The sequence below is a fragment of the Chrysemys picta genome, chromosome 16, assembly GCF_011386835.1.
Source record: "Chrysemys picta bellii isolate R12L10 chromosome 16, ASM1138683v2, whole genome shotgun sequence".
Taxonomy (NCBI): Eukaryota; Metazoa; Chordata; order Testudines; family Emydidae; genus Chrysemys; species Chrysemys picta.
Genome location: NC_088806.1, coordinates 27,498,656 through 27,507,919, shown reverse-complemented (window position 1 = coordinate 27,507,919; position 9,264 = coordinate 27,498,656).

Sequence of the window (9,264 nt, the reverse complement as noted above, 5' to 3'; positions counted from 1 at the left end):
GATGAGCTTTGTGGGCAGCTCACTCTCCATCCACCAAGGCTGCTGTGGGAGCAGAGGACCATAAAACACAAGCTGCATGTGCTGAGCCCTCCGGGGGCCATTAATAGCAAATGTCTAATTCCAGGAACTAACTGATTTATCAAACAATGGGCATTCACACTGAGTAGCAGCAGTGTAACAGTAATGCCTACAGGCTCCTCTCACGGCCAGGCCCAGTGCTAGGTGCTGTACATACACCTGCTGAGCTCACTGGCTGAATGGGCAAGGCGGACAAAGGGCGGGAGAGGAACCAGGGGCACAGAGAATGGAAGTGACATGCCCAAGGTCACGCAGCGGGTCCGTGGCAAAGCTGGAAATAGAAGCCAGGTCTCTTGAGCCCCCAGTCTTGTGGCTTCCTCAACGGACAGCGTTGCTGGCATTTCAAACTGGCCTTCACAGTGAGCCCTGTGGGTGCCACAGGTGGGACCCAGACACACTTGTGGCTGGGTCTGTGTTTCTGCTCTGGGGAGGAGCTCTGCCGAAGACTTGCTTCTAACGTCCCCTGCAAAGCCTCGCTTTGTTCTCTCCAGCTGTGAAGCATTCAGCAGGTCGGGGGCTGTGGCCGTAGGCTTAGCCGGGGAAATTAATGGCATGTTGCTCCATGTTTACTAGCTTGTAACATCCTCATCAGGAGCGGTGGGAAAGGCCGTGTCCCAGCAAGGCCATATTTCACACCCTCAGGAAACAACAACAGTGTTTTTACAGCCAGGGAGCAGATGGCCTCTTCTAGTAGCTTTCCCTCCCCCTCGTCCAGTCATCCTTACCCTCAGCCCTGCCCTGTACCTTCCTCCAGAGCGATGGGGTCAGTCTCTGATGTGCTACATGATGCCAAAGCCTGGGAGCAGCTGGTATTCATCATCCTCACACACACCCCACCACACACAATGCCATCAAGCTGTCCTGGACCAAGCATATTCCTCAGCTGAGTGCTCCCAGGTCCCAGACTAATGGGCATCATGTCACTGCTCTGCGTAGGAGCCGTACAGCCGTTCCTTGGTATGGTGCCAGCACGCCGCGCACCAGTTTTACTGATAGCTCCGGGGACGGTTTGTCTTCGTAAAGCTGTCACTGTATTATATCTGTTACTTAGTGTTGTGTCTCAGTGAGACGCTGTATTTACACCCTCCCTTAATAACGCATTACGCCCTGTATTTGCTACAGCTCTTTTCATTCCTTGCAGGCCTAGCCCAAGGTTCCGGCGCACCACTCGGGCACCCAGCTTGAAGCATCTGTCCTTCTGAGACTCAAAACCACACAACGCTTTGTAGGGGAAGATTTCCTTAGCTTCCTCGAAAGCCACGGGCTGGAGGATCAGCGGCAGATGAAATGCCAGCGTCAAACACAGGGAAGCTGGGGGATGCCGCAGACAATTACCTCTTGGCAGAGAAAGAAACTGGGCTGCCCTTTTGCAGGTGCAATTCACAGCCACATTTTTGTACCCTCAAAACGAATGGCAGGTGTGAATCAGAGCAGATGACACCTCTCGCTATTCCCCCCAGCCAGGTAGCTAGAGGGGTATGTGCCCAGATTTGCATTCACAACTCCATTGCAGGTACATATTTTGAAGGTCAACAATTGCACCTATAAAAGCAAGGCTGAGCCACAGGTCTTTAGACAATGTGTTCCCTTGTGTCTGGGGCTGTGACAGCACAAGCTGCCTTGGCAATGACAAGATGCTTTGCAATTGCTCAGAGTTCATATTCTCTGGCTCTTCAGCAACATGGAGAGACCCTAGGACCCTGCAGGAGCTAAATCCTGCTGTGGATTGGTTGTTTTTCCCTAATCAAGAGTGTTTTAATACGGAGAGTGAAATGCTGGAAGATGGGGGCCTTTGGGGAGAATGGCGCCTATAGGTAGGATCTGTTGTCATTAAAGTACAAATGCAGATGTTCCTCTAAAACCCAAGAGCCTGAAAACCTTCCAAACTCCAATCAAGAAAAAGTAACATATTCCCCAATTCTCAACCCCTCCGCAGAAGAAGCCAGAGCTGCTGCCAAATCACTGAAGCTTGGACTGAAACTACAAAGTAAAGTTTTGCTTCTAGTTTTATTTTTTGAATTCTTTGAAAGCTTTCCCCCGCAACTCTAGGCTTCGTCCACCTGCTGGGAACAGAGCTATGCAGTGGCTGGATCCTGAATTGAGAGAGATCTTTGCGGATTGGGAAGGATGCCAGGGTTAGTTTTAATTTGTTAAATGTATTGTAAGGAACGAAGCAGCTGTTCAGGCCCTCTATTGGTGAGTCTCTAGAACCAGAAGTGGTTCCAATGTGCCACATGGCCAACGAAGGCAGAAATAAAGTGAGCCCCACATTCTGACACTGCTACTCGTGTGCGGTAATAACTCACTTCCCATACACACCTGTTGACGCCAAAGGGATTATTCTCAATGGTAATTTGCTACTCACCATGCGAAGGTGATTGCAATTTACCTCTTAATCATTTTTTATCTATCTTAGGTATGTTATCTGGCCCCCCACTACTGCAGCATCTGAGCACCACATGATCTTTCATGAACTTATTCCCACAAAACTCCTGGGAAGCGGGGAAGTGCTATCATCCCCATTTTACAGATAGCCTGTCTGCGGCTCAGCTCCCTAAGTGACATGCCCAAGGTCGCCCAGGAAGGCTGTGGTGGAGCAGGAATTGAACACAGATCTCACAGGTACTTGGTTAGTTCCCTGGCCCATCCTTTCTCTTTAATTTCAGAGCTCTGCTTGCTCTTATCACTCCAAATCCTAATGTCTCTGGGTACGAAGTGATGGGCCAAATCCATTGATTTCAATAGAATGGCAACAGGGGTTGGGCCTAAGTACCGGATGTCTCACTTGCTCTGAGTGTGGGAAGACATTACATTAGTCCCTGCTCCATGCACACGAGGGGAGCCATGGTTTGAACGCAGCAGGAGGATGAGTGACAGTGTTGTTATGGCCTGGAGTTCGGATGGTCTTTGGGCAGCAACGTAGAGGCTTGGCCAGGAACTTTTGTCCTGCGGGCTGTTCAGGACAGCTCGTTTATGTGGAGCTTTGTATTTACCTGGAAGAATGTTCTGTCATGAGCCTGTTTCCTGCAGGATCCGGCTCCTGACGGTGTGATATACTGAATCCCAGCAGGGTTTGTAGGGATGTTCCATTCTGATACACAGTGGAGATTCAGGGGTGGGAGGGCATGTGCCTTCAAATTCTATTTTAGGAAGAGGTGCTCCGTGAAAAACCCCAGCTCCACATCCAAACAGTGACTCTCTAGAGGGATTCAGATGCAAAGCCACAAACCAACCTGGGGCCACAAACCCTTCCATGCACCTGGCCTGGGAGTGGAGCTGGTCACGAACCTGCCACCAGATGGGCTCCCTGTAGCATGGAGTTTCGTTGCAAATACTTCACGCAGCTCCAACCATTAGGTTCAGTTACCTTCTCGGGTCTTGCATACACTCAGAAATGGCCCCCCGTAGCCTGTGCCAGAGTTGAATCCGAGGTATAGACAAGCACACACAGGAGTCCACTCCAATTAGCTCCATCAGTGCAAACATGGCTGGCCCTTACCTGCACTCTGTGATCAGCTCTGCTGATGATTCCTGACTATTCCTAAGGGCAGACAAGGCCTCAGACTCACTCGAGATGGATTCCAAGTTCGTTCCGTATCAAGTGGGGAAGGGATGCTCAGTAGTTATTAGTCATGCCCATGCTGATAACAGCCGTGCTCTTTCTGTGTCATGATGAGGTAATGGGGCCTTCAAAGTGCAGTCAGTATTTCCTGTACAGCTAACAAGAGGCTTGTGCCTGGGCCTGGCATGCCAGCGGAACGGGATGGAGGTTAACATAGGTTTAATTGACCCCTGGCTTGTTAATTGCTTACGGAGGGAAAAAGCAGCAGATTTAGGATATTTAATTAAATACTAAAATTTGGTGGCAAATTAATTAACATGTAACTTAAACAACATCACCCTCCCTAGCAAACACTCCTTAAGACAGGGTAGGCAGGGCAGCATTAATTGTAACAATTAATTAGGCATTAAACTGATAATGGTTACAGCTGCTAACAATTAAGAGCTAATTGTGTCAAGCGCTTTAACCATTTCAGAAAAGACCTGAAAACTGGAAGGCAACAGGCAGAAGCAGAGGGACAGGAATAGCTTCCAATGCATTAGTGAGTCAATCTGTCCATCCATCCACCTATCTACCTACCTGAGTGGTTTCTAAGGCCGTGTGTCACTGTATTTTTTTCCCTAAAATATCTCTGTTGCTATCAGTGACTGGCCACTGGCATTTTAAATCACCGTCCAATCTGGCTCAGAGCAGGTCTACAAGACAAGGTGGTTAAAACAACTGTCTTGTTCACATTATTATTGTTATAGCAACACCTACTGGTCCCAGTGTGCTTGGTGCTGTACATACACTTAGTACAGGACAGTCCCTGCCCCAAAGAACATACAAACTAAGGGTCTTCCTTCGCTGCTGAGTTAACTTGGGTGATCAGCACCTGGTTTTGCCCAGCTCAGGTATCATTTGCCACACTGCAAAGCTCAACCCAAGTTACCATATCCTCACTGGAGCGGCGCTCCCCTCTGTGTGGCACTAAGACTTCTGGGGGCACAGCCCATGGTTCTTCATGCTGCAGTGTGACCTTTTGGGGTTCTGTCACAGCTGCTGTGTAACCTTAGATGTCTTAATACAGTGCTGCTATGGCTCCGAGCCCTGACTCCGGTAGCCAGTCTAAAAGCATAAAGGTGCCACAAGCCTAGTTACTTCTTGCCAGGTGACATCAACAGCCCTTCCAGTCCCAAGTCTCCCCAAATCCATCTACTCCGAGTTCTGCACTACTAGACCACTGGACTTTTCCCCTCTGGTTCATTGTGTGCTTCTTCCGGCTGTTACTTTTCTGCTTCCCTCACCCTGGCTCTCAGGTCAGCTTCTCTGGCCCTCTGGTCTGCTTCCCATCTTTGGTGCTCTTGGTCCATCTCTGTGTTAGCCATCTCCAATCTTTTGATCCACTCTGCTGTCTCCAGCTTTTGTAACTCTATCTGAGCCGGCTGGAATTGCATGGCTGGCTGACTCACTGGGGGCTGTGTCTTTGCCCTGCATTACTTTTGTTATTTTTGTCAGTCTACATGTTTTTACACTTTCTTTTGTTCTGTTTCCCTTACCAAAAAAAAAAACAAATAGTCAAACTGTAACCTTTCTTTGACTGTCCTCAGTCTTCTCATTTACAAATCACTTAAAACTGTAGTATACCAGTGCTTGGAGCGTGAACCTCAGTCCTATAGCAAGCTGCATGTAAATCCTGTTTGACACTGTGTTTACCTTCTATGTAGATGTACTTTTCATTCTCCTCTGAAGTGTTACCTAGTTCAATTTACATTGGGGACACAGGAAAACAGGTAAAACAATATTCCTTTGTCTGCTTGCAAAACACCTTTTTAAGACCATATTTCCAGCATGCATCTATAATACTTTATACATCGTCCATACTTATATCACGCAATAATATTAATGACCAGTGTGTTACAGCACAATAGCTTACACGGCACTTTTTAGATACACGTTATGACAACAGTGTGTTGGGGCAGTTTCAGACTTGATGAGAGTTATGGTATGGTGTGCCATTCGCCAGTTGGCACTGAGGGTCACCCAGGGTCACATTCAGTAAGCTAAGCTGCTCTGTGAATCTTTCCCAGTGAATTGTGGTAGAACTTGTCTGTCCTTCTTGGCACACAGGGGGAATTGAGAGATTGCTATCAGCCATCAAGCAATGTCGCCTGCCTCCCCACTGCAAAGTGGGCAGGTTCCGGCTGTAAGCGCCGAAGGGAGCCAGTTAGATTTTAAAGCTGAAATCTAACGAGCGAGGTTTGCCAATTGGATAAGAGTTATTGCCAATAGAGAATGGAATCTAATAGGCTAACCCCTTTTGATTGAATCCAGGGAGCATTAGCTGACTAGTTTTAATGCTGGGTTCTTTTCAGGTCAACTTTTAACTTGAACAATATTTCTCAAATCAGGACACTTGCTTATTCTTAACCAACCACCAATGTATTAATTCCCCCAGAACCACATTAGTGGCAGTGGGGATGTAAGATGCATTGGCAAGGGAAGATATTTTTCTGAACTGGGGCAAGTGGAGACCTCAGGGCCTGATGCAAAGAGGCAGTTCTGATGCTAGAAGGGAAGCTAAGTTCCCCTATAACTCACCTACCACACAGTTACAGGAGCCCCCTCTTCCAGCATGCCGTCCTTCAGCCCAGCTCTCGCTGCGTGTTACAGCATCCCCTCTGATGCCTGGCCGGCTGCAGCATTGTTGCCGCGTTCCAGGGATTTACAGCAGACTACACTGGGCCTGGGAGACATGTTATCGGTCTACAAACAGGCAAACATTTCCTGGGCTGTGAAGTTAAAGCCATTTGGCAGGGAACTTGCTCTTTTTCAGTGTTTCTTGGACTGGCCACATTGCAGCTAAAATTAACTGAACAAACTCATGAGGACAATCTGTGTATGGGCAGACTATAGATAGTCCCAGGGGGGGATTTTACTTCCTCTTGCTTAATTTTGACCTTATCCCATCTAGACTTAGCCATGGTTGAGCTCCAGGAACCTGTGGTTCAAGGAGTAAAGTACTTCTGATTCATCTACATCTACTAGTTACCTTCTCATCGGCAATCTCTGTCTGTTAGAGCTGGTTGAAAAATGAGTATCATAACTATTTTCTAAGGAAAAGGGTTTTTTGATTAAATGGAAATTTTCCATTTTTATAAAATAAAAGAGGGACATATTGAAAAAATAAAACCCTGATTTCCTTCCCCCTCCCACCCAACAGCTGACAACCAAAAATGTTTGGCTGTTGAAAACTGATTTTTTTAAAATTAGTATTATTATTATTTGGTTGTTAAAACCTGCAGGTTTGGGGGTCGTGGGTGTTCCAGTTTTTTTGACAAAACAAGACAAAAACCACCCAAAATTCCTGTTCAATTTTTCAGTGAAAATAGTCATTGTTTTCTTTGAATTTTTTTGGTAGAAAATAAAATACATTTTTACCAGCTTATCCATCCGTCTGTCTGTCTGTCTTGCACTGTGTGCAGGGCAGGGACTCACCCCTCACTCAGGCAGCTGAATTCCAGCCCTGCCCCCAAACCCTGCGAGACTCCATAACAGCTTGTTGACCCCCATGGGCGGGAGAGGCTGAGGCTATCATGCCTGGTCAGCGCTGGGAGATCTCCAGCTGATCTCCTCTGACCTTCTCTCCTCTGTCAGCCCATGTGCCAGCGCCGCACGCCGGACTCTGCTGGCCGCCTGATTTCTCTGCGGCAACTCCTGTCGCTTGGGAGCTGTCACGTTAGTGCATCGCTCAAGGGGGAACTCCAGCTCCAAGATGCAGTTTTATTCTATTTATTTTCATGTTGTTGTTTTTTCCAAGGGTGGTTTTATTTCCCAGAGTGGGGATTAGCTGCTGGGGCTGGTTTCATTCCCCACAGCATCCAGGCTGCTCTGCTTCTCCACCACCACTATTTCCCACCGTGCTGACATAGAGCAACTCAATTATCGGGCCAGGTCACCACTAACCTCTGGGCTTTTAGGAGGATGGTAATTTTAAACCAGCTCATGAAATCTCATTCCCGGGCCTGCTTTAAAGAGGAAAAGTCACGGAGCCTGTTGGAATGCATCATTCCGTTCTGCACCCAGAAGCATAGGAACAGATCCTCAGCTGGGCTAAACCAGCATAGCACCTTTTGATGCCAGTCACAACAGCGGAGGATCTGGCCTGTAGAGGTTTAAGATAAGACCTGTTCGGTTTTATCCATTCCACTGTGCAGCCTGCCCAGGCAGGCAGATTGCTCATTGCTCCATACAGGATATTGCCCATTCCCAGTGCTTTCCCCAGCCTCGTGTTCCATTCAGGGTACGGTGTTTTCCAGGTAAACACGCTGCCCGTGTCTCACACAGCTGAGGAAATCCTGAGGCAGTAGAATTCTACTGATAGCAGCAGAGCGACCCCAATCTGCCTCAACTGAGTATCCTGAGGCCCTGCTTTTATCCAGGCAGGAAACTTCCAGATTATATTTTTTCCCTCAGGTTACTGGTGCAGAAAAGGGGTGAAAGGCTGAGAGGCAAGGGGAGCAGAGGTGCTGAGTTACGGGGACATATGCTATTGATTCTGCCAGCTTTAGCAAGGAACGGCCTGGGATCTGGGGCTTAGGTCAGTCAGAGCATTCCCCTGGCCTGTTGCATCTCCAAGATGTTTGGCTCTTTTGGTTCTATATTATCAAGAGCCATTCTCTTTCCTATTGAGGAGAACTTTTTGTACTCTCTGCTAGTTCACAGAGGCAGGCCCAGGAACTTGTGGGGCTATGGGTAACATTAAAATATGCTCTGACTCCTCTTGCTTGCCAGCAAGTCTTTGTAGGGAAGACTTTGTCAGCAAGCACTCCGGTGCCCATCAGTTCTTTGAAATAAAACTTATCAGGCTGCCTTAAAAATCAACTAGACCTCACCTGGAATGGACAAAGCCTGATGTTGTTGTTGCCAGCAAGAGTGAAGCCTTGATTGATAGAACACTCTCCACAAATAGCGCGGGGCGGGAACAGTTAACAGTGCCACTGCCACTGCTCTTCCTGTGTGAAAAAGAGACCGGTAAGGGTCATCTGGGTTCTGCAGATGCACACATTAAAATACTACATCTATACTCACTCACACATCTCACAGCTGCTCCCACCCACCCTCTCCAACATGCTCATGCACACTGACGCACCTCAGACACATTCTTTCCCATTCACGTGCATGCCTTCATCTGCTCACGCTCACAAATGCATTGCCACGCACACACATCCCCTAACGTGCAGACTCACACTCTGACATGCGCAAACACAGCATACGCTGTCTCACGTGCACACACACAGTCACACACTTTCTCAGAAGTGTGCGCACGCACACACAGATATGCGTGCCTCGCTGTCCCACGCACCAGCTCAACCCCTTCAAACCAGCCCGCACCCCAGAAAACTCTGACCCATCTTCTGAAGCTAGAAGAGACCATTAGATCATCTGTCTGAGCTCTTGTCTATCACAGGCCATTAAATTTCACCCAGTTCTCCCTGTTCTAACTTGGGTTAGACTAACGCTGTTTTATTTCCTGCACATTAAGACATTGGTTATGAATATTAATTGCCTTAACATCCTGTTGTGATAAGGCCAAGCACATTTCCATGCTTTAGCTTGTTGCTAGGGAACTGAGGGTGACATGT